The sequence below is a fragment of the Cricetulus griseus genome, chromosome 3 (assembly GCF_003668045.3).
Source record: "Cricetulus griseus strain 17A/GY chromosome 3, alternate assembly CriGri-PICRH-1.0, whole genome shotgun sequence".
Taxonomy (NCBI): domain Eukaryota; kingdom Metazoa; phylum Chordata; class Mammalia; order Rodentia; family Cricetidae; genus Cricetulus; species Cricetulus griseus.
The window spans coordinates 265,492,176-265,517,502 of NC_048596.1; the positions used below are offsets into that span (position 1 = coordinate 265,492,176).

General features: G+C 43.3%; 1 protein-coding gene across 13 annotated transcripts in view; it reads right to left on the reverse strand.

The window, feature by feature from the left end:
- The window catches only part of Atxn1 (ataxin 1), a 406,728-nt gene that overhangs the window by 230,416 nt on the left and 150,985 nt on the right, over positions 1 to 25,327 (reverse strand). For all 13 annotated transcript variants that reach the window (XR_004769403.1, XR_004769404.1, XR_004769405.1 and 10 more), the window contains one exon: positions 8,614 to 8,742. The gene's annotated coding sequence lies outside the window, so the exon portion shown is untranslated. The remainder of the gene's footprint in view (positions 1 to 8,613; positions 8,743 to 25,327) is intronic.

Sequence of the window (25,327 nt, forward strand, 5' to 3'; positions counted from 1 at the left end):
GGAGGCAGAAACAGGATCCATGGAAGCTCAAGGACCAGGACTGTCTTCCCTGGTGTCAAAAAAGCAAGACATCCTGTCTCCAAAAAGATGGAAGGTGAGGAATGTGCAGACTTGTCCTCTGACCTCCGTCCACATTCAGTAACATGCTTGCATGTGCTCACACTCAGAAACACATATGTATATATGCCTCACATATGTATATGTGCATGTACACACACACTTTAAAAAATAAATAGATCTCTGTGTGCATCAACACAACCTGATAATTAGACCACTGGGAAAAGAGAAAGAGAGCCCGAGATAGTGGCTCAATCGGATGAGCCCCCTGCTTAGGCCGTGTTAGGGCTCTCTGGGCTGTTTTTCTAGCCATAACCTGGCTTGGCATGTGTGGGCGGGGGAGGCGTGGGGGTGGCGCTCAAGTCTGCACTACATCAACAATGTAGAGTCAGGCTCTGGGGCCAATCCTCTTGCCTTCTTGTTGCCCAACTGTGCTCTGCCTGCTGTTTTAATTGGATTATTTTGAAATCTGCTATTTCTGTCTCACTCCTTTTCCCCAAACTGTCATATCAGCCCTGCAGTTTGACTATGACACAGCTGCCAAATTTCACTCCAGAGATGGCTTCATCTCAGCGCCAAGCAAAGTGACGGTCCCTCTGCTCTATCGAAGGAGTTAAGCATCTGGAAGGGGCTTGCCTCCATGCCTGAACGGACTTCCGCTTCCTGTCCTTTGATGTTGTTTTACCATCATCTCTGGAGGAGCAGGAAGGTCATTAGCTCCACCTGAGCACAAAGGAGGACACAAACCAACAAAACCACTAAAATGTACCAGGATTGGAGAGACAGAGCCTGTGGCTTTTCATAGCCACTTTCTACAGCGACTTCAAAGTCATAAAGCACCAAACATTGAAGGTGACGTTTCTTAGAAGTGGAAGAAGCCTCAGAGAGCAACCCACTCATGTTCCAGATGGGAGCTCAGGGGTGCAGCATCACCGAGCACCCTTTAAAAAGCTCTCCGGGTTCTCAAGTCCAAGGGCATTCCATTGAACGTGGGTTCCTCTGCAGACACACAGGGGAAGAACACATCTCTGCCAGGGAGGCCAAATTTAGCCTCAGATTCTAAAGCCTAAGATACCAGCAAGGACAAGTGGGCTTCAGTCAGTCATGCTGACTTGTTTTGGATACTCAACCCAATTGCCACCAGGAAAAAGAAGTGTGAAGTAAAAGGACAAAGGGCACAGCAACCAGTGTTTAAGGAGAGTTAGTCATGTGTCAGGCTAGCTAAGACTGACCATGTAAGGACTGCCAAGTGTGCAGTGGCCTGTTTTCCCCAATTGTGAAGAGAAGGGACAGGGATGACAAAAATAAAGGATATTTCTGAGAAAATAAAGGGACAGAATATGACTGCCAATTCACAAAACAACCACATCCCAGGTTTCAACAAACTATTTATTAAAAAACCTAAATAAATATCAATACTTCTCACTGAACCCAAGAAAATGACACATTGCATGCTACAGACATGCTTCTTGCCAGTTCCAAACAATATTTGTGCACACACGTACCCATTTTTTTTTAAAAAAATTTCACTTTACTTTGGTTTTGTTTTTAATTGAGACAGAGTCTCACAGTCTAGCCCAGGATTGTCCAGGTAAACTATGTAGTCCTGGCTCACCTCAAATTCTTAATCATCCCCTTGCCCCATCCTCCCAAATGCTGACATGCCACCACACAGGGCCCCAAGATGCTTTTTACATTATTTTGGAATCTTATAAAGTTTCTGTATATGAACACTACAGACCATTTAAGGGGTAAATGATACCAGTTCAAAAGGACCCAAGTTCAGACAAGGGCTTAAATGATCTGCAGAGTCCCTTCCGACTCTACCAGCACATCAAAAGCTAGAACCTTCCTGTTTCTGTAACTTAGAAACTATACTTAAATGTTTCGTTTCACTTGATGACCTCTAAGAAAAAGAGGAGACACTAACTCAAAAAGGATCAGAAAACAGTGTCGTGTTGCTTATGCCTCTACTTCCAGTGTTTATTTCCACTTGGAAGAGGCCATTTCTCAACATCAACAGCATCACAGGTGGACTGGGGTGAAATCTCTAGAGCATTAGGGTTACTGTGTGGAGATGCACAATAATGAGCTTTGGAATCAAATCTTTCTTAATGCGTTTCCTCCACCAGGTACCCAAATACTCCTCTGTGTTTCCTCCGTGCTATCGCAACCTTGTGAACGTCTCCACACTAACATCTCAAGCTGCATTATTTATAAAACTTATAAAGAATAAAATGTTTCATACAGAAAGCTGGGGGATCATTTTAGAAACTCTAAATGCTCCAAAACAGCCTTAAAAAGCTGTGTAGACATAAAAAACACAGTGTACCCTCGAGTCTCTGACCCTACATGCTTTGCCTCTTGCCATGAAAAGCATCATTAAGTGTCTCAAAATGCTGCTTTCTCCCCAACAAGGTATGAATTATGGATGCTACCTCCAGATTGAAGGGGATGGAGTCAAAAGGAGCAGAACATGTTTATGATGAAAGACAACATTGAGGGAGGTCTCTATTTTAAATATTTAATAAATAGAAAATGGTCTCCTTTGCCAAGGAAATGTACATTATAAATCAGAATGGAAAATGGGCCTGTGTCCCAGAATGCATTATCTCTCTCTCTCTCTCTCTCTCTCTCTCTCTCTCGTGTGTGTGTGTGTGTATGTGTGTGTGTGTGTGTGTGTATGTGTGTGTGTGTGTGTGTGTGTGTATACACCCATGCACACGTGGAATGGACAGCTAGCCTGGCCTTTTCAAAGAGAGAGCAAACCTGGAAGTTCACACTTTATGCTTGATGCTTGCACTTTGTTAGAGACCAGAGGCTGAGGATGAATGATAGTGAAGAAGTAAGTACCTGTCAATGATCATAAATTTTAAACCAAAAATGAAGCATTTATTAAATGCCCATTAAAGACCAAAGGGAGGGATCCTTAGGTGGATGTAATTATGGAAAAGACTCCAAAGCATCTAGGGATATAGGGAAGTTGGGGAGAAGAACCCCAAGCCCATAAACTAAACTTGAGAAGGAGGACATTGATTACTAAAATTACCAATATATGACAACTTGTTTTGATCTAGAAACTTAGTTAATTAGTCATACACACAGAGAGAGCTATAGCTTATAAAATAATAAGATATATGCATCCTGGTAAAACAATCACCTCAATTATTAAAGAACAAAATTAAAGCAGTCTCCTACTTACAGATTTGTTTTCCATGGTTTTAGTCACCCAGGTCAGCACTGATTTGAAACTACTAAAAGAAAATTCTGGAAACATACAATTGACAACATCTGAAAAGCATCCTGAAATCTCATGTCTCACTCTTTCCTCTTTGAGACATGAAGCATCCCTTTGTGTTGTGTGTACACATGGTATTTGCTACCCTCCCAATAGTAACTCAGCAGCCATCTTAGTTTTCAGATGCACTGCCATGGTTTTGCAGTTGCTTATGTTGTAGAATCCTATCTTACTTAATCATGGCCCCAAAGCGCCGATGTTCATTACAACATACTATCATAACGTATATTTTCAGTATTATTATGCATGATTTATAAGATAACTTTTATCATCTGTGTGCATATATAGAAAAAATGTAGTATTCATTAGCTTCAGAAGCATTTGCATTTTCGGATTTGTACCTTTAATCATCTCCTGCAAGGATGAGGAAGTAACAGGGTATTAGCATACACCAAAACAACTTCTATGTTTTTAGCATGCATACACTTACAGGAATCAGAAGATCCACTGCAGTTCTAGCTAGAGCAATAAGACAACAAAAGGAGATCAAGGGGCTACAAATTGGAAAAAAAAAAAAAAAAGAAGAAGTCAAACTTTCACTATTTGCAGATGACATGATACTTTACAAGTGACGGAAAAAATTCTACCAGGAAACTCTTACAGCTGATAAACACCTTCAGCAAAGTGGTAGGATACAAGATTAATTTTTTTTTAAAAAGTAGCCCTACTATATACAGATGATAAATGGCTGAGAAAGAAATCAGAGAAACAACACCATTTACAATTGCCACAAACAACATAAAATATCTAACCAAACAAGTGAAATACAGGTATAACAAGAACTTTGAATCTTTAAAGAAAGAAATTAAAGAGGATACCAGAAAATACCATGCTCTTGGATAGGTAGGATCAACATAGTAAAAATGGCATAGTAAAAAAAGCAATCTACAGATTAAATGCAATCCCCATCAAAATCCCAGCACAATTCTTCACAGACCTTGAAAGAACAATACTCAGCTTTACATGGAAAAGCAAAATCCCAGGATAGCCAAAACAACCCTGTACAATACAGGAACTTCTGGAGGCATCACCATCCCTGACTTCAAGCTCTATTATAGAGTTATAGTCCTGAAAGCAGCTTGGTATTGGCATAAAAATAGACAGGTAGACCACTGGAATCGAATTGAAAACCCTGATATGGACCCACACACCTATGAACACCTGATTTTTGACAAAGAAGCTAAAATTATACAATGAAAAAAAAAAGCATCTTCAACAAATGGTGCTGGCATAACTGGATGCTGGCATGTAGAAGACTGCAGTTAGATCCATATCTATCGCCATGCACAAAACTTAAGTCCAAATGGACCAAGACTTGGGTCCACTGGAGGGAAGTCTCCCAGTACACTCCTGTCCCTGTCTTCATCATTTTCCAGATTGGAGCTGTAGCCAAAGGCACTCCATCTCCAGTCCCCATTTATTCTTTGGTTCTCTCTGCTTCATGTTTTTCTCACCCACAGGTCTTTCTTCAATTTCTCTGCTTTCTCATTCTAGATTTCCCCTTTTCAACAACCTGCTGGCATTTATTCTGGTAAACTCCAGAGAACTACGATGCCTACATTTCTGCAGAGCAGCCTGGGAGTCACAGCTAACAGCTCCTTTCTTCCTCCCTGTTTGAGTCTTTACTGATCATGACATCGAGGAAACTGAGTGCTATCCAGACACCATGCCTTCGGCATAGTGGCAGCGTCTCCATGCTCGCATTGGCTACATGCAGCCTTCCTACCTACACGCATGAGGTGCCTCATCCGAGTCTGGCAGAATACAGCAAACTCTTTGTATAGTGTATATTTGTCAACACACATTTATTTTGTCTCTCTCTCATGAATTTAATTCCTTTTAGCCAATATACATACTTGCCTAAAATACCCGCTTTTGTTTTCTTATGCAATCTCACCATTACCTGTGAAAGATTCACTCATGACATTTAAGAGGCAATCTTCAGAAAAAAAAAAATGCCTTAATTAGGAATTCAGATTTTCCCTTCTGCTAAGTAGGAAGCTGCCTGAATGAGACTGGAAATCAAAGCCCTGGTGAATACAATGCCAACACACACAAACCAGCTGCAGAAGACCCAGTGAAAGGCAGTGGCTGAAGCCATCCAAGTGGCTCTGTGTTTGTCTCATTTGATGAAAAATCACTTTGGGCCCTCTTTCCTCCCACTTTTCAATCTCAATATGTGGCCAAACGGTGGAGTGACTCAGAACCCAACTGTCCTTTCTTTTTTCTTTATATTTTATATATTTTTATTTTATGTATATAGGTGTTTTGACTCTATGTATATGTCTGTGCACCAAGTATGCGCAGTGCCTGAGGAGGCCAGAAGAGGGTGCCAGATCTCCTGGGATTGGAGTTAATTACTTCTGTGAGACACCACGTGGGTGCTGGGAATTGAATCCAGGTCCTATGAAGGGCAGTCAGCGCTCTTAGCTCTTGAGCCGCCGCTCCAGCTCATCTAGCCTTTCCTTTTGTAGGCTGGAGTACATGCTGCCAAGAACTAAGGAAGATAACGTTCTTCCCCTACCTTTTCATTGCTTCTGTTCATTAACTGAAGCTTGTTGATTGATAGGAGAAGGACGAGAGCTGAGTGGATCACTTCACACTTGGCTCTAGACGTTTAGGGACTCTGGCTGTGTGGCTCACAAAAGACCTGATACCTTCCTGGCCTGAGACACTTTCTGTACCATGGTGAGGCAGCCTGGGTAGGAATGAGAATCCATCACACAGGCCTGGCCCAAGGAAACCTGGCAGGACTGATGCTTGGGTGCCCTAGCCAGTAAGTAGAGTGGTAATTTAAAATCCCGTAGAAAATGGGTCTTTTCCTTGGAGATATTCAGTGGCGTCTCTCCGTGTAAGGCGGAGTTCCACTCTGCTTAGCACCATGGTACTATGCCTGTCCACTTGTATCCCCTATCACAATCGGTTTCTCTATTAAAGGACTTACTTGTTTGCATGTGTGTCTGTGTCCGTACATACGTGTATGTGGATAAATGTGCACATGTACCCACAGATGCCAGCAGAGGGTGTCGGGTGTCCTCTACCACTCTCCATCCATCCCTTTCCGGCAGGGCCTTTCCCAGAACCTGGGGTTTGTATCTACTCGACTAGGCTGGAATCCTGTCTCAACTCCTCTTTAGAGCTGATGCTATAGACATTTTCCAGAATGCCTTGCCTGTGATGCAAATGTTGGGATCTGAACTCTGGTCCCCATGATGGTGGAACAAGCACTCTTATTTGCTGAGCCAACCTCTACAGCCCCCATTTTCTGGAGGGGATGTTGTTTTTGTTTCTGTTTTCTTGAGATAAGGTCTCATGTGATACACCAGACCTAAATTCCTGATCCTTTTGCTTCTGGGTGCTGGGAGCGTAGGTGTGCACCACACTACCCGACCCATAGCCAATCATTTTCTAGTATCAATACATGTTCCCTCAACACAAGGGTTAATGAAAACAGACTGGCCACAGTCACATGAGCATCTCCTCTCGCAATGGGCACTATTTGTATCTACATCTCACAAAGGCAAATTTAGAATGGCATCCCTGAGAAAGAGCAGGGCTGTCGCCGGGGCCCCAGCAGTGGTCCTAGGGATCAGTAACCTCTATGTCATATAAGATAAGCAACTTCCTGCTGCTGGGCACAGCATACACACGCATGCTAGATAGTCACAGACACATGTGTGCCTCTAATACTCAGAAGTCCCTCTCCAGACTGCTTCACCTGAAGGCTCTTTATGAACTATCTCCATATTCTTTTTAAGCAGAGAAAAGCTTCACTTTTTTTTTTTTCTGAAAAATGCTGGCTACTCTGTGATTTCACAATTGTCTGAAAATACTTGGCTGGAAAGAAAGACCTCACAGTTCCCCAGGGCTCTTTAGTATTATCTCTCAAATGTCCAAATCTGGCAAGTTTTCAGTGTGCTTCTGTCTACGGAAGGCGAGTTTTAGCAAGCAGTGTGATCTGCAAGCGAATCCCCTCCTCTGCATGCACACATGTCTGCATGCACACACGTCCCTTCACACCACACACACACACACACACACACACACACAGGTCATGTCTCACTGTCAATTGGCAAGGCACCCTTTCTGCTCCCAGAACTCTCAGCATCCAGGATTTTGAGAACAGAGATCCACTTCTCTGTCTCTTTCTGGAAGTAGAACCTACTACTGTTTGTTGGGAAAGTAATTTAGAAATGTATTAAAACTTCAAATCTGAAAACTCTTTTATTCAGCGGTTCACTGATAGGCAATTATCCAGAAGAAGCCATTAATAATGGGGTTTACTACAGCTAAAAGAACTTTCTGATAGCATGAAAGTTAAAAAAAATGTAAACAATTCAACACCAGCTGAAGAGGATCAAGTAATGAAATTTCCATGCTTGCCAGAAAATTACATAATCAGGGAAAGTTACATTGTAAAAGAAAAAGGACATTGCCATTAAATGATGTTGACTGTCAAGAGAAACAAATATTAGAGGACATTATATACTATTCTGTACTCTACTACTGTCTGACAGTTGTCGCTACAGCTGAATATCACTGTAAGAGTTATCTCTTACTTATCATTGGCTTGTCACATCTTATCAGTCACCTCAAAATATGCAAACATTATATTTTTTCTACAAAAAAAAAGAAAGACTAAAGGGACTCCACAGAACATATGGCTCAGTGGATAAAGCACTTTTTGTGCAAGAATAAAAAAACAGAGTTCAGACACCTGAATCCACATTAAAGCCAGGTGGGCATGGTAACCCACTTGTAATTCCAACTGAAGGGAGAGACAGAGTTTCCCGAGAAAGCTGGCTAGCTACACAAGTCACATTATCTCTGTGTTCAGCTGAGAGACCTTGCCTCAATACAGGAGGTGGAGGGTGATTGAGGGGCACTTCCACCATTAAGCTCTGAGTTCTACATACACTCAAACATGTGCACTGCACTTCCATGTGAGCATGCCTACACACAAGCATGCACACCACACTTTTACATATGTGCGGAGAAGCAACAGTTCCCTTTCATTAAAAGCCTGCAGAAAAATAAGTAGAAGGCTAATGTGTAGATATGTATTGTTCCTATGTGTATACTTGTGTGTGTGTGTGTGTGTGTGTGTGTGTGTGTGTGCGCGCGCGCGCCTGTGTTTGTGTGCACTTGTGTGTTTCTGCACCACCTTCTTGGAGAGTTACTGATATACACTCACTAGTGTCTTGGGATTTCAATACTAAATGGCAATGACTTTGGCTCCCAGCTTCAGCCTTTCTCACCTGTACCATTCGCCTTCATCACAGTGCAAAGCCACGGGCAGACACTCTCTTCCCAGCAGATCGTTTCTTGAAGATTTTGCTTGAGTAGAAAGGTTGGCAGTAGAGAAATTCAGTGTAAGAGGCCTGAACCTGTGAATATGGAAACAAGACAGGTGAATATGCAGCTTGGTGGCCCTAATTAACACAATCTGAAGTCACACACACACACACACACACACACCACACACACTATAATTTTTAAACAAAAAGGATTAAATAATCCTGTCCCTTGACTCTGATCTTTCAGGAAAATTCAAGGTTGTTCTCAGGAGCCATCAAGACCACGCTGATTCTTTCTTTTCCTTTAAAGACTTACTGATATTGTGTCCTGAGTGTTTTGCCTGTGTATATGTATGTGTACTATCTGTGTGCCTGGTGCCTGCAGAAGCCAGAAGAGGGCACCAGATACCCCGATACTGGAACTACAGATTGATGTGAGCTGGTATACCATGTGTGTGTGGGAAGCCATCCAAGCTTCAGGTCCTCCCTTCAGATACTGGACCACATTTCAGGCAGGCAGCATCCCCCAATCTGGCTTCCATGTCCTGTTTTATTATAACTTTTCATTTCCGAATGCCCTGAGTTCTCACATGGCCACCTTGAATTTTTCAAGACCCAAGTGTTGAGGCCGTGACAATCTGCCTGCCTGTGTACCTGTGACATCATTGCACGCATGCCAACTCCTGCCTCACTGGCTCCAAAGGCCACATGTTGCTCAAAACGAACAGTGGGCTGCCAAGGAAACAGCTTTTCATAATCACATCTTTGGCAAATGACCCACCTCAGATGCATTAGTCACTGTTGGGACAATAAATACAGATTTTCAGAGGGGTCATGGAACCTGCTTTGGGAGGGGGGTGTTCTTTTATCCATACTGCAAGATCTTCTAGGCTTTAAGTAGGAACGACAGCACTGCACTGATGTCCCGTGCAGCCCACTCCACCGAGCTCCTGGTGTCATCCTCTCCTGGTAACCTCTTCCCAGCAATGGTCCCAGGGGCTTCGCTGAGGAACCACAGCTTTGAACCACTTCTGTGTGATTTCCCGACACTATGAACAGAAACTATGAGGGCCGGCAAGGATGCCTGGTTGGTGAAGTGCTTGTTGTGCAATTGCAAGAGGATGTAAGTTACACCCTCAGAAACCACATTTTTAAAAAAGGCCATGCATGGTGCATGATTACAGCCCAGTGCTGGAGAGGTGGAGGCCAGCAGATGCCTGGGGCTTGGTAGCCGACCAGCCTACCCTACTTGGCTAGTGCTGAACTAATAAGAGACTTTCTCAAAAGAAAAATCATAGCTCCTGAAGAACAACACTGGAGGTCGATCTCTGTCCTCTGCAGGCACAAGCATACCCGTGCATCCAAACATGCACACATGCACATACGTGTATGCAATACACACTTGCAAAAGAAAGGGACTATCATGTATGATAGGCAGAAAGTGGGGGCAAAAAGGGAGAACTCTGACCTACGTATAGCTTTAAAAATATTTTGTACTATACAAGATTTGAAGCCTGCAAAAAGAATGTCTATAATATGTATATGTGATATGTATATCACCTTGGAAGCCCAGCACCCAAGACTGCCAGATCCCTGACCACTCTGGTGATGGGAACACCCCACTTCTCCCCTGAAGTATCCTCCTGCTTTCTCTCCCAAAGCAAACTGCTGCCCTTTGCTTTTTATTCACTGCTCCCGACAATGTGTGGTTTTAAGTTTAAGATTTTGTTTTTAATTGAAGACAGGCTCGCATGTAGTCCAGGCTGATCCCTAACTTACTACATAAATGTCCCCAAACTTGTCACTGTCATGCTCCTGCCTCTACATCCTGAGGGCTGAGATGACTGGCACACACCAGAACATCTGGATTATCTGGTGCTAGGAATCGAACCCAGGGCTACATGCATTCTAGGCAAGAATGATAACACACTGAGGCACAATCTCGGCTTATAAAATGCATTCAGTAATTCTATCACGATGCATACAGTCACCTGCAACTAGATCCCCACAATGTTTTTGCTAAGATTTACTGAGTTTGTTTTAGGTGACTTGAGTTTGCTCATTTCCACTATATAATATTCCACTGTGTTGTTAAACTGAATCAGTTTGGCTTGAACTTGGCTTTGTACTTGGGTGGTAAAGTCTGGCCCAATGCAGCCTTTGCACATGGTACAATTATGTCCTAGCTTGATGGATAAACAAGTTATAATCTAATCTAAGCGTAGAGTATAGGCATATAACGAAGCAACTAAGTCTCAGCCAATCGCGAGAGTCGAGGTTTAGCCAATCATAAGCTGCCAACTGATCAGACCATATCTACAGAAGTCCAATGGCAACTGCTGCCAATCAAGTTCTGTCTGCATGTCACTTCCTTTCCTTAGGCTATAAATATAACCTGTAATGTGGTTGGGTGGAGCGTTCCAACCCATCTTTGTTCTGGAATGGTGCCCGGTTCTAGAACCTTTTTTTCTTGCTTAAGTAAACTTTGTTAAATTTAACACATGTCAGTTTTACTTTTAACAGTTTTGCAGTGTGAAAATATATTATGTATAGATATATATTTTCCCTTCTATTGATGGACTTTCACATTTTTCCAACTTTTTTTTTCCCCCTGCTAGAAACATGCTATGTCTATTAGAAGCAATACACATAAGCACACATTTCCCTGGGGTTCAGCCTGGGAGTATATGAATATACACTGTTCCACAACAACATCAGACTGGTTCCAAAATGAATATATCAATCTACATTCCTGCCGGCAGTAAGGCCCATATGTTTTCAAACTGACCAGTCATTTTAGAATCAAGAAGACAGACGCCATCTGCAGCTGGTGTGTTTGTTTTGCAGAAGGGAAATTTTCAATACATACTATCCTTTTTCTCACCGTAGTGAGTTTACATTTCATTCACCACTAACAAATGAGGTACTTTCTGGGACAGGTTTATTTGGCCACTTTGAAAAGTAACATTAACCAATGACTTGGATTGGAGTGAGAGTGAAAATTTGAAGACCCTGCATGGCCTTATTTCTCAATCATTCAATTCTTAAGGTGCTGCCAAAGGATATTCTAATAAGGCCAGCCATGGATTCCCAGCACACAGAAGGTAGAGGAAGAGAGATCAGAAGTTTAAGAATATTTTAAGTTGCATCACAAGTTGCAGGCCAGCCTGGTGTATATGGGATGGTATCTTAATAAAACCAAAACAAAACCAAAACAAATAAACAAATAGAATAAATAAAAATAAAAAGAAGTTTCTAAGACGAATGACATCTGGGGCCAACACTGCCCACTGGGAAAGAAACCAAATGAAGTTTAAATATACCAGAAGAACGAAAACTTGAGGTACCCCTTTATGTCCCCACTGTTAATGAGAAGCTAAACAATGAGGCAAATTAGATGAGAAAAACAGTGTTGCTTTTCTATTAGGAAGGCAAAAATTAATGACCCTGTGATTACATTTTGCTGGGCATAGGCTTTGTGGGAAAACCTTTCCTCTGCACAAGACCAAGGTCAGAACACAAAGCTCCTAAGCCTTTGATGCGGGTTTACAGAGCTACCCGATCCAAGTGGGCTACTTTCACAGGCTCCCCCAGGATTGTTGTGGATCTGGCTGGGTCTGAGTATGGAGGTGGTGGATAAAAGGCTTAGGGAGACAAGATGTACTGACCTTCACGAGTCACCAAATCTCATTTAACACAAGTATTCAACTCACATCAGGGCACTGGCCAGAAAACATGGCCAACACTGATATCATTTTCAATCACTGAGCATCCTTCCCACCCTCCATATATACTATCATAATGTTAAATGCTCTTCCCTGTGGTTTTGAGTCCCTTTCTCCACCCTGGTCTCTTTTGACTGAGAGCCCTAATCTGGCAGGGAAATGCCTGAATGGTATGTGGTAAGGGGAAAAATGGGTCATTAAGAATTTTGCAGGAACAGGATATTTCTAGAAGACTGAGTGATGAGAGAAAATAAGAAAAGCAAGATATATTGTTGCCTATTTGGGGTTTCCCGGTGGTTAACAGTTAACATGAATTTGCCTTAATTTTGTTGCTGTTTAAAATATTTATTTATTTTTTTATTATCTATCTTGTGTGACTATATGTGGAATGCAGAGGACAATTTGCAGCAGTTAGGTCTTTCTTTCTACCACATAGGTTTCTGGAACTGAACTTAGGTAGCCAGGCTTGGGGAAGACATCTTCGCCTGCTATGCCATCTTTCTGGACCACAAGCCTTAATTTTGTTCATATTTCATAGGCTAGTGAGCTGGAGGCCAAGCAAGCATTATCTAGTGAGCTCTTCCTTCCTGGTAAGGGAAGCTTTAATTGCCTTGTTTATTTTCTATTAAAACTGTGATTTTAAAAGCCACCCTGGGGGCAGAGGATATAACTCATTTGGCAGAGTGCTCACCTAGCTTATACAAAGCTTTCAGTTTAATCCCCAGCACAGTATAAAGCAGCCATGGTGAAGCATACACCTGGGTTCCCAGCACCTGGGGGGTGGAGGCCGGAGGATGAGAAAATCAAGATTGCCCATGACTACACAGTAAGTTAGAAGCCAGCCTGGGATACACAAGTCCCTGTCTTAAAAGAAATGAAAGCCAGCTTACCTGAGATTTAGTGTCTGGTACTAGTGCACACTGTAGGTCCCCAACTAGCTGCACAGAGATGTTTTAACACAAGGGGGAAGTGCTGTGGAATATTCCTCTTGTACACTGTAAAGATTTGTCACTGGAATTGGTTTACTAAAACACCGATTGGCCAGTAGCCAGAGAGGAAGTATAGGTGGGATGCCAAACTAAGGATGATGGGAAAAAAAAAGGAGGAGTTAGGGGGTCACCAGCCAGATGCAGAGGAGGAGCAGGAGATGAATGTGCCATTCTAAGAAAGGCACCGCCACATGGCAGAGCACAAATAAGGAATACGGGTTAACGTAAAATGTAAGAGCTAGTTATTAACAAGTCTGAGCTATTGGCCGAGCACTCATAATTCACATTCAGCCTCCGAGTTGGTTGTTTGGGACCAGGCAGTCAGGACAGAAAACTTCCATTTACGGGGAAGAATGTCCCTGAATGCTACCAGTAGGACTGTGAAATCAAAGGTAGAGGGGAACGCCGTATGGGAACTATTTGACTAAGTGGGAGGTGCATGTCTCTGGCCAGGGACATCAAACAGAAGCGGCCGAGTTCTGAGCTGTGCTGGAAGTAGCCTGGGCCTGAACCAAAAACAGTTGAGCTAGGAAGAACCATTAAGGCATGCCATGGAGCTCATCACAGGTTGGAGGAACTGTGGGCCACCGTGACATATTGCCAAGACCGCAGCCTTCCAATGACTCAGGCTACCTAGAACTCCATAATGAGATATCATTTTGTTTCACTATTCTTCCTTCTTCCTCTCCTCTCCCTCCTTTGCTTCTCTTCATCCTTTTCTCCTTTCTTTCTTGATCTTCTCACAATATGTGCCTCCCTCCCCACCCCCGTTCCTCAGAATGGAACACTCAAATATTCAAAATAAATACATGTGTTCTTTTAAGGGAGACTACTCCTTGCTGGTTTGATTCTGAGATTCACTAACTATAAAATGAGACATTGATGTCTGCCAAGAAGGTTAGCATCGAACTGGGTTCAATTAGATAAACAAGAGTACATATGTGGTCCTGAGGTCTTGTCTAGCATTCAGGAAACCCCAAGTTCCATCTCTAGTACCATATAAACTCTGTGAGATGTACACGGCAAGAATCCCAGCACTGGGAAGTTCAAGATCATTGTTTGGCTACACACCCAGGCCTAGAGATCCCGTCTCAAAATAAAATAAGGTAAAACAAAACAATCCTGCTTGTCCGGTCCTGCTCTCAACTAGCCACTCAGACATTGATTTCCCCTCCCTTGCTACAAAGTAGATCCAGATAAGGCAACAGTCGAGGGCTAAACAAAGCCTATGGCTTCCTGAAAGGCCAGTGAAATGGGGCCCCTAGATCGCATCTGTTCACAAACAAGGTGGGGCAAGCTCTGCTGCACGCCAGCATTTGGCTACAAGGTCGTCCTGCAGAAAAACCGGCCTCTCTACTCCTTAGCCACACACACAGCCTTGCTTCTCTGACTTGCTCACTGTCCAGCTGAGGAGGAGGAGGTATCCAGGTGTGTCAACACATCTGTGGGAGAGCTGTGCCCCCGAGGCAGCTACAGAGGAGAGAAGCAGGCAAAGCTCTCCAGTAGAAGGCATTGATGAAGCTGCCATGCACCCATGCTCAACTGGAAGCCAAAGATTCACAGTTGTCCACCCACCTAACAAAATCGACCCTCAGAGCCAAAGATCCCCAGCACATTAGCACTGCCACACTTCTCTAGCTTCCAACAGCCAGTCATCACTGCCTATCACGGCTCTAAGCAGGCCAGCTCACCAATCACTGGGCAGGAGGGCCCACAGAGAGGATGAAAGGAGGCAGGAGCGAAAGGTCCCCATGGTTTGATACAGAAATATGGAAACTTGGAACTCTGAAAGGCTTCTCTGTGAAGCTCCCATGGCTGCCTGTCCTGTTAAAAACAACTGAGGGTCCAGAGAGCTGGCAACGTGCTTGGTAGACAATCATGAGAACCTGAGTTGGCTCTCCAGCACCCACGTAAAAAGAGGATCATGGTGGCACACAAGCTGGAATAGCAGAGAAGTTCGGACACCGTGGGCTCACTGCCAACCAGGCTGGCCTAATCGGCAAGTTCCAGGCTCCAAGGAGAGACCTTGTCTTAAAAAAGCTCCCGAGGAACCACCCAGAGGTTTGTCTTAGGCCTCTCTCTCTCTCTCTCTCTCTCTCTCTCTCTCTCTCTCTCTCTCTCTCTCTCTCGTGTGCGTGTGGACATGTGTGTGCTGATAAAGGACAGTAGGTGGCTTTAGTAATAAGCAGAAACAACCATCACAATGAAAGATATCATTATTTAGAAATATTAGTATGTGTAGATACCAGCCTTTGTCTTCCCCCAAGATATTCAACAGGGGGCACATTTTGGGGATCACTAAATGGACAGTGTTCATTGCTAAATGTCACCACCGTGGTAAATATGCAATTTTGCTTTTAGGAAACTTGAGTGGATAGTGGGAGCACATCCCTATAACTCCAGCCCTCGGAAGACTGAGGCAGGAGAATAGCTGAGAGTTTAAGGGCACTTGGAGATCCGTATTAAGACCCTGTCTCCAAAGTAAAACAACCTTCCAAATGAATAAGGCATCACACATGGATGTCTTGAATGTGGTGGAATGATTTGGGCTTTGTTCTTAGGAAGATTGTTGTTGAGATCTAATCACTGTTACTTTCTACCAATCTTGATAAATAGGGCTGGAGAGAGAGCTCCGTTTGTAAAATATTCACCATGTAAGCACAAGGCTCTGAGTTCCATCTTCAGAACCTACATTTTTAGAGCCAGGTGGGGTGGTGCTCTTGGAACCCCAACACTGGGATGGCTTAAAAGTTAGCCAGCCTAGACTAATCAGCAAGTTTCCAGGCCACATAGAGACAGTCCCCCCAAAAATAACGTGGATGGTGTCCTGAGGAATGCTACCCAAAGTTGACCTCTGACCTCCACACCTATGCCCACACACATGCATGTGCACACGAACTAATAACATACAAACACAAATCATTAATAGCCCCGAGATGACTCATATTGTGTGTTATTGGCAGTGAATTCTAGAACGCTAGCTGACCCTTCCTCTCCTGTTTACTTTCTATCTATGGGAACACCAAGAATGTGGTGTAATTTTAATACCTAAGCAAAAGCACGCAAAAACCAAAAGCATCATACAATGCTCCCCAAAGCCAAAGGAAACGATCTTGGAGTATACACACCACTGATCATGCCACATTAGCACAGATAATTAAAAGTTGCCTGTCTAATAATATTAAGCAGCAGACACAACTTTTAGAAAATTTCTCCCTGGTATTAGCTATGCAAAAAAAGTCCCCAGAGTGAACGTTCCTCTCGAATCAAATCCATCTTCTCTTAGGAGTGGGTATAATAAATGGGTAGCCTAAAAGGAATGCTTGGAACAGAATGTCTCACTATTGTCTGATTATTCTAAATTTAAAACTCCAACAAAGGCAGGGATTATTCTCCTAGAGGTTCAAGATTCATGAGAGTTTGCTAATGAAGTTCCTTTAGGAGCGCAAATCAAAAAATTGCTATCTGCAAGCTGCCAGCGTTTTATGCTTGGGTGGTGTTTTTAAATCAAAGTCACCATTCATTCAACAACAAATGTTTGTCTGGAATAAATGAATGAGAGTAATGGCCTTGAAGTACTTCACAAGCTTAATCACCTCTAAGCTATGAATCAGGAAACAGCTTCCATCGAGCCTGAGTGCACATGCCAATCAGAGTGAATGAAATGTCAGCCATCCTTCCGGGGGCTGAAGTGAGACCTGGGGACTCGAGTCATAAGTTCTAATTCGGATAAAATGACCCATCTTGGGGGGAGGGAAGGGCTACTGGCCCCTCTATTTGCCTTTCTTTATAATCTCCATATAATTTGGAAAGCTGAAAATCTAGGCCAGATGAGATGAGATTCAAGCAAAAAAATTTTGCTTGTTTGTGAGATTACTCTGGGAGTCCAAAGGGGGCCCCAAACCCCTCCACCTTCATATGTAAGCAGAACGTTAATAGTTCACCTCAAGGAGGATCAGAGAGTAAATGACTCACCCAGAGTCACCAGGGCACCAACAGTAAGAAAGCTGCATGCCTGCAGGATACAGGGTAGGAGCGTGGGGGAGGGGGACAACTTCCGGTTTGTTTCCAGTCTCCCAACAACATAGCTAGCAACCCTCTCCCTTGGCCCCATTCTGACCCTAGAGCAGGATGCAGCCAGAGAGCTGGCTGGTTACTTAATACCTACTGTCTGCAATTCAAGAGGAATGCAAGTAGAAAATTGTTTTGCTTTGCTTTGTTTGCAGGTGGAATTTAGTCAGCGAGTGGCAAGTCTTCAGGCATTTCAGGGTTCTCAAACTGTAAATCATATGCAATCCACGCCAAGGGAGATAAGGCACCATTGCCCCCATAGCGAATTGCCATGTGTGTGCTCAGCACTGGCAAAGAATGGTACACCTCCTGAGTCTCTATTTTGGCGCAGGTGGATGGATGGGCACCCTCTGTCTTTTGCAGACTAACAGGGAAAGTGAAGTTTATCTAGATCACTCCCCCTTTTCCCCAAAGGGGCCTCTCTAAGCCCCAGAGGTCTCTATTTCCTAATTCCTCTCCACCCCTCCCAACCTCCCCTGCCATCAACAGTCTGGAAACATGCCACTGTTTCCTTAGGAGTACACGGCACTCATTGTTTTGTCTCTTCAAAAAAAAAAAAAAAGAAAAGAAAAAAAAAAGAAAGCTACTTTTGGTTTTTTTTAGTGCTTAATGTTCCTTTTTTCCTATTCATTTAGCTCATAAATAAAGTCATGCACAATTATGATACATAATACAGTATGTTCACAATGGCATGGCTAAATTAAACCATTTATAAACATGTTATATCACACATATTCATCTTTTTTTGTTTTGAGAACACTTAAAGTATACTATCTTACAACTTTTAAAATATAGCATATTGTTATCAACCATATTTATCATGCTCTCAGTAGACCTCAAGACATCACAGAGTCCATGCCTCTTGTCCAGCTGCAGTTTTATATCCTGAAACCAATTGAAGAAAGCTACTTTTAAACCTTTTAATTTTTCAAGCGAAGCATCAAATGCTTCACCTTTCCTAACTTGTGGCATCAGGCAGCTGTGTATGCTCTGCATGTGTGAAAACAGGGAGAGTCGTGCTCCCTCCTTTCAGAAGCGGTTTCAGTGCATGTTAAAGCCTGCCAGGAGGATGGAAGTACTTTGAAATCACCAACCAGGTTCGTGTCCCAGACAGCGCCGGAGCGTGCTGCATTACTCACTTACAAATTAGAAGACGTGTGGATGTGGTGTGGTGTGGTGGATGCATGAGTTATGAGATAATGATACACCCTGGCCAGCCACACAATCTTCAGGACCACTCTCAGGACACAGAAGATCCCAAGTGCAGGGAGTCACAGCAGCCTGCTAAGGGTCAACTCCCCTAGAATCAAATCCCTGTGTGGAGAGACAGCTCTACTATCTCAGCCCTTGAATATTTGAGGTCTTGGGGCCATCCCAGAGCCATGTACCCCTACAGGCAGCTCTGGGTATTATTCTGCTAAATTCTGGGCACTGATCCTACCTAAAACCCTAGCCTTGCTGCCATTCTCCTCTCTCCTTGCCTTCCCACCCCTTACCTGAGGATGGCTCAAGACAGGATACAGTGCCATCCATTCATCCCAGTACCCAATTTGAGCCAGCTACAAATTTTCAAGAACTGCCAATGATCACACAGTAGGGTACACAAAGCCTTAATTGAGGCTGACTGCCAGAAAGTGGTGGAAAACATGTTTCCTTGATCTTGGCATCTCCCCTGCCGGGTAAGCAAGGGAAGAACACTATGTAAGGGAAGGCAGGTGTTGAGATAAGTAGGTGACCAAGGAGGGAAAGAAACAAGCACATAGATAACTCAAACCCATCATAAGAGGGGTAGTTTGCAAAAACCTAGTGCTGGCCTAGGCTTCGTTTAGAGGACAGATTATAAAAACCAAATATAAATGATCCAGGAATGGTAGCTCACATCAGTAATCTGAATACTCTAGACACCCAAGTCGGAAGATGACTGTGAGTTCAGGGCCAACCTGGACCCACATAGTGAGTTTTTAGTCAGCCTTGGCTAGAATGAGATCCCGTCTCAAAACTCCAGAGTCTTCTAAAAGTCAAATATATATGCCATGGCTACAGCTTAGATGATGGGCAGTAGGTTTGAAGAGGAAGGTAAGGGTGTGGCAGGAAGCATCAAGCCAGGAGGTAGAATGGGTGGAGTAACTAGAGTGTTAAGTAGAGAGAGAGAGGCAGCTTGGTGGGGAAAGGACAGGTGGGGACCTAGAAGCAACATTCACTGAAGGCAGAGCTACAAAGATGGCTCATTGGGTAAGGGCACTCATCACCAGCCCTGACGATCTGAATTCCACCACCCGGAACCCACACAGTAGAAGGAGAAGACCAATTTCCATAAGATCTTCTGATCTCTACATGTCCCCATGGCATGTGCTTCCCAGCCCATACACAAAATAAATAAATAAATAAATAAATAAATAAATAAATAAATAAATAAATGTTTTTAGAAGATGATTTACAGAGGGCATTGCTTCTATCCCTAAGAGTCTTGTTGGGTCACAGCAGGAGGTGGCAGGAGGAACAGAGGGTACAGGTTTGTGGTTCCTATATCTCTGCCATGGTTTTCCAGGTTGGCTCCAGGAGTACACCTGGAAGAGTGAAGGCATTATGGGATGGGACAGGGTAACTCAACCTCTTAGACCAGGGACTTATATAAATCGCTTGGTAAATTTCCCTCCCCAAGTCTGAACATGGGAAGCCAGCATCGGGGACCAGAGCAGGCTATTCTCTAGACCCTGTCCAAAGGCTGGGGATGTCACTGCATGGTAAAACACTTGCATATGAAAGACCCAGGGTTGCTGGGTGTCGATGACACATGCCTTTAATCCCAGCACTCGGGAGGCAGAGGCAGGTGGATCTCTGTGAGTTCGAGGCCAGCCTGGTCTCCAGAGTGAGTGCCAGGATAGGCTCCAAAGCTACACAGAGAAACCCTGTCTTGAAAAACCAAAAAAAAAAAAAAAAAAAAAAAGAAGAAGAAAAGAAGAAGAAGAAGAAGAAGAAGAAGAAGAAGAAGAAGAAGAAGAAGAGAGAGAGAGAGAGAGAGAGAGAGAGAGACCCAGGGTTGGACCACAGCTCTGAAGAACAAGAAGAAGAAGAGCACATCCTGAAGAGAGAAAATACTAAGAATAGAAAACCTTTGAACCTGGCCTGTTACTAACTGGAAAGCCCAACTCTTACACATGGAACTTGGGGAATTTTTGTATCCTATGTGGCCTATAATACATGCAAGTGTGTATAATACATATCAGGGGGAAGAAAAATGTGCACATGCTCTAACTGCAGATCCAGAAAACAAACCAGAGCACGGCAATAAATGTGTCGTATGTATTTGTATAAACGTAACAGAAATTATACCCCCATATACAAACTGCTCCCAGTAATGCCCAGTTACCAGGCAGCACACTATCACTTAAGTGTTTCAAGAACTGTGTGTCCCATTAACTTCCTCACGTCCCTTATTCTTTACGACAACAATAAAATCTGTTTTACATGTTCATGCTTCCTCTCCTATGATTCATATCTTTGTAGAAGCTAGATATACAGTGGACCATGGGGGATCTGTCACTCCGAACTTTTCATGTCATAGCCATAGAAAGGATGACTTCCCCAGAACTGCAAGAAGTCTGATTTGTAACCTGGCTGAGCATAAAACATGCTTGCCCACAGATTCATGCACTGCACTAGAGCTGTACTTAAAGGCTACTGAGCCCACAGTCCTTTCTGCTTCATGTTAGATCATTTGGTCCCCACACAGAAGTACTCAAGGAGTATGGGGATCAGGAAAGATGCCGTGGGCAGTGGTGAACTCAGGGAGCTGGGACTTTTGCTTAGGTGCCTTGCTAGGAATATGATTTTTAAAAGGATAATCTCTTGGGCTGAGGATGTGGCTCAGTCAGTGGAGTGATTGCCTGGCAGGCATTATTTAAGTCCCAAGTTCAAACAGGTTCAAACCCCCAGCACTATATGCCCTGGGCATGGTGGCATATGCCTGTAATCTCAGCACTTGGGAGGTAGAGGCAAGGAGATAAGAAGTTCAAGGTGATCCTCAGCTAACAACAACAAAACAAAAACCTACCCTGTTGTTCAGTAAAACATCTGGTATGGAGGCCAGAAGGATACTCAGGCCTGGGACAAGCTACACAAAAAATTTCCAAAATCATACTCCTTATTTTACTGTAGAGTGGTCACGGCAATGATGTTTATTCAACATGTTCCAAATTATCTGACATCACATATCATAGACTCCTGACACAGAAGATTGGCTGAGTCACTATCAATACAAATTACATGTTTTTTACCCTATACATAGTATCACTAAGAAAACTTTACCTTTGGGCCCAAGCGACAGGCACCCAGCAGGTAAAAGCTATTTCTAAGAATATACATTATTTTGTGGGCAATCACCTATTGATGTTATATTTATGTACAATATCAAAACAGTGCCAGTGCTGAAATGTAACACGAGTCAGAGAAGCCTCTCCATTTTCCACCTAGCATCTGAAACACCTGCCAGTGTGCCCTTCCGCCTCAGCAACCTGCTCACCTGCCAGAAGCCAACTCTTAACGTACACTAAATGTAGCAGTCAGGAACAGGGGCACCATCAGATGAAGAGACCTCTCCAAACTGTGTCTCTAATGAAGACTTTTTCTCATCCTTTACATCCATCTCTACATATTGGATCACAGGTATGCATCTGGTTAGTAACAGGTGTGTAGCTCACAGAACCTGTTCCTGGATTATCCATGCATTGGCTTAAATTCTCACAGCCTCAGAAGACGGCAGCCACCCCTGTTGTCTGTGGACAACCACGACAGTACTGTTGATATCTACATCCGTCACCCTGCCACAGCCCTTCTGCACAATATAATGCTGCCAGTCAATGGAACATTGCCAGGGGGAAATCTCATCAGTTGGTGGAGGTATATTTTTCATTTTATTTTATTGTTTTTATTTTGGTTCTCTGAAATAGGGTCTCATACAGTCTAGACTGGCCTCAATCTTGCTATATGCCTGAGGATGAACTCAATCGATGATCCTCCTATCACCCCCTCCTAAGTGCTGGGGTTACAGTCATGCCTTACCACTCCTGACTATGAAGGGTCTACAATACAAACCAAACAAGTAAGACTCGAAACCAGAACAAGAGCTACCGACTTTACCTTCCAACGGAGCAACTGCCCAGTGCACTCTACCCTGGCAATCCTGCCTCTCTGCTCTAGAACAATCTTGACTTTCCTGCAAGCAATCAAATCAGCACACACACACACACACACACACACACACACACACACACACACACCCTCCACTTACACAAACATGCAATGGACACCATGTACTCAAAACCATCTCTTATTCTAAGTCATTTTTGTTGACAATAATTGCCTCTTGACCAGTGAGAAAGGAGAAAACACAATACATTGACTAAGCCTTTGCGGGGTTCATGAAGCCTATGACCCTCCCACTGTCTGCATGCACTTGACCTCTGTCTTGTTTTGTCCTTTGACTACATTGTGTTCCGATGTGGAGAGAGCTGTTTTGTTCACTCTTACTCAAAGGCATGCGATACTATTGTTCTTTGTCTCCTTAGAAATATGTTGGCATACTTGCTGTCCCCAGTAAGAGAAGGGCCTCAGAGGTTTGCTGAAGCTTCTGGACTGCAGCAATTATCTGCTGAACAACCAGAACCCAGCTGTAAAGGCCACGAGGAAAAGTGCAAAGGGTGAATCAGGCCACACTTTGAATCATAAACATTATTGCGGGCGGAGCAGTTTGCTGCTGGCTGGCATGCTTTCGCACCTAATTGGGCGGGGTAGCATGACACTCCTGGGGACCATTACAGAGTTACAGGTGTGGCTTCTGTGCATAAAAGCTGTGTGTCTGGCAATCTGGGCATGAGCCTACCTTCCATAAACTACTTTGTATACTAAATGCCCCGGGGGAGTTCATTATTCAAGAGGGTTGTATTGAGGGTTTTGTGAATTCTTAAACCTCTTGGGTGGTGTTTCATGGCTGCCTCGCTCTGTGCTTTGAGTCCAGCCTCTATCAGTACTTCAGAACCACAAGGATTGAAGAGTAGGGCGTGGAGTTTTTAACCTGAAGTCATTTTGCTGCATAGCCCAGAGAAATAATCACAGAAAAGGCAAGGGCAGAAATGTGACTCTTGATTCTCTGTCTCAAAAAAGGAGAATAATTAGAGTGGAGGCTGGAGGGGAGGGCAGGCTGGGAAGCAAGAGGGATTCTGGGTCATCAGCATTTGTGGGTGGCTCAAGTTCAAGCCTAAGTACCAAGTACTTAGTACTGGGGCTATCTCGTAGGATGGGGAATGTCTTTTTAGATAGCAGGGTTGTGTGTCAAAGGATTGCATCCACAGCTCCTTAGGCAGCAAGCAGTAAAGTCTGAATCCAGGAGAAATCTAGAATCAGAAGCCTGCCTCTTGTGTGGTGACCTCACCCATCACAGACTGGAAATCATCCACAACAGAGAAGGGCGGAGGCAGCCTAGAACCCCAGCTTCCCCTGGGTTGTTGGTTCCTGCAATGGCCTTAGTACCAAGCCTCCATTTGAGACAGAGAGGTTTGGTCTAATTGTCAACTGAAGGTACAGAGATCATTCGAGAATGAATTCTTGTCAAGGAAACCCTCTAATCGCCCAGTCATGAGTCTACCCAAAAGAGGCTGCTTGGGGACATGTACGGATTCAGTGACAAACCACTTCCAAGAAATAAAGGAAAGAGGATAGTTTACAAAAGGTCTTAGACTCAAGGATATCATTTGTGTTTTTGACACTGAAGGAGAAGGGGAAGAAAGTTCTGACTCAGACATGAATGGCAAATGAAGAAAACAAAAGCAAACTGACTCGATTACAGAATTAGAGCAGGAAGATAAAAGATCACACAAACAATGGGAATACAAAATGAGCATAAGAATATGACAGAAGGTGGGCCTTAAATATACCTCAAAACCAAAGGTGTGTGGCTAGGCAGTCTAATGACGCAGATAAACTAAGTTAAAGAGAAAAGAATAGGATAAAAGCACATATTTTACTTTTTAGTAGAGAGTTTTGTTCAAAGGTTAGTTGTGAGTAGCATGACTGACAGATGCTGACATGACCAGGGGAAAGGGTAGAGATGAACATGTGGAAATCAGATCAGTGTTGTAAGAAACAAATAGAAAGATGACTCTAAGTGCACAGGGGGAAAACCAGACAGGTTATAATGCAGGAGCAGACAAAGCAGGATGCCGGCACACAGATATCTGTGGTTCACGACACAGCGGAAACATATATAAAAAACACAGTCATTAAGATATAATCAATCAGGTGTAGATTAGAAGAAAGGACATATGACAGGTAGGATTTTAGTTGGGGGCTGGTAGAGGAGAAAGGGAGGGGAAAAGAGAACCGGGATCATCATGTAATTCAATCTTGTTTGTAATTCAAATATAAATAAAAATAAATAAATAGTGAAAAAAGAAGCAAACAGAAAAAAAAAAGATATAATCAAAGGCCAGATGCCCAGCACTCGGGAGGCAGAGATAAACAAACAAACAACAACAGCAAAGATATAAATGAAGAAAACTTTTCTGAAGTGAAGGAGCACTTTATTACAGTATTGCAAACAAATACATAAAAAGTTCAATCTATAAAATGAAAAATAATGAAAATGATATATATATATGCATATATATGATGATAATAAATTAATGGGAGAACGATGTGTTTATTTCCTGGGAAACCTTGAAGTCTGAGCTCAAAGAAAGAATGTCATAAGCATTCGGTGAGGAAGGGCATGAATGTGGCTGAGCTGGCCACCAAGAAGAAAGCCAAGGACAGTTCTGCAGGCAGCAGAGGAAATGAAGCAAATGTACATCTCTGGCAACACACAGCTGGGTAGAAAGGTATAAATAGTCATGT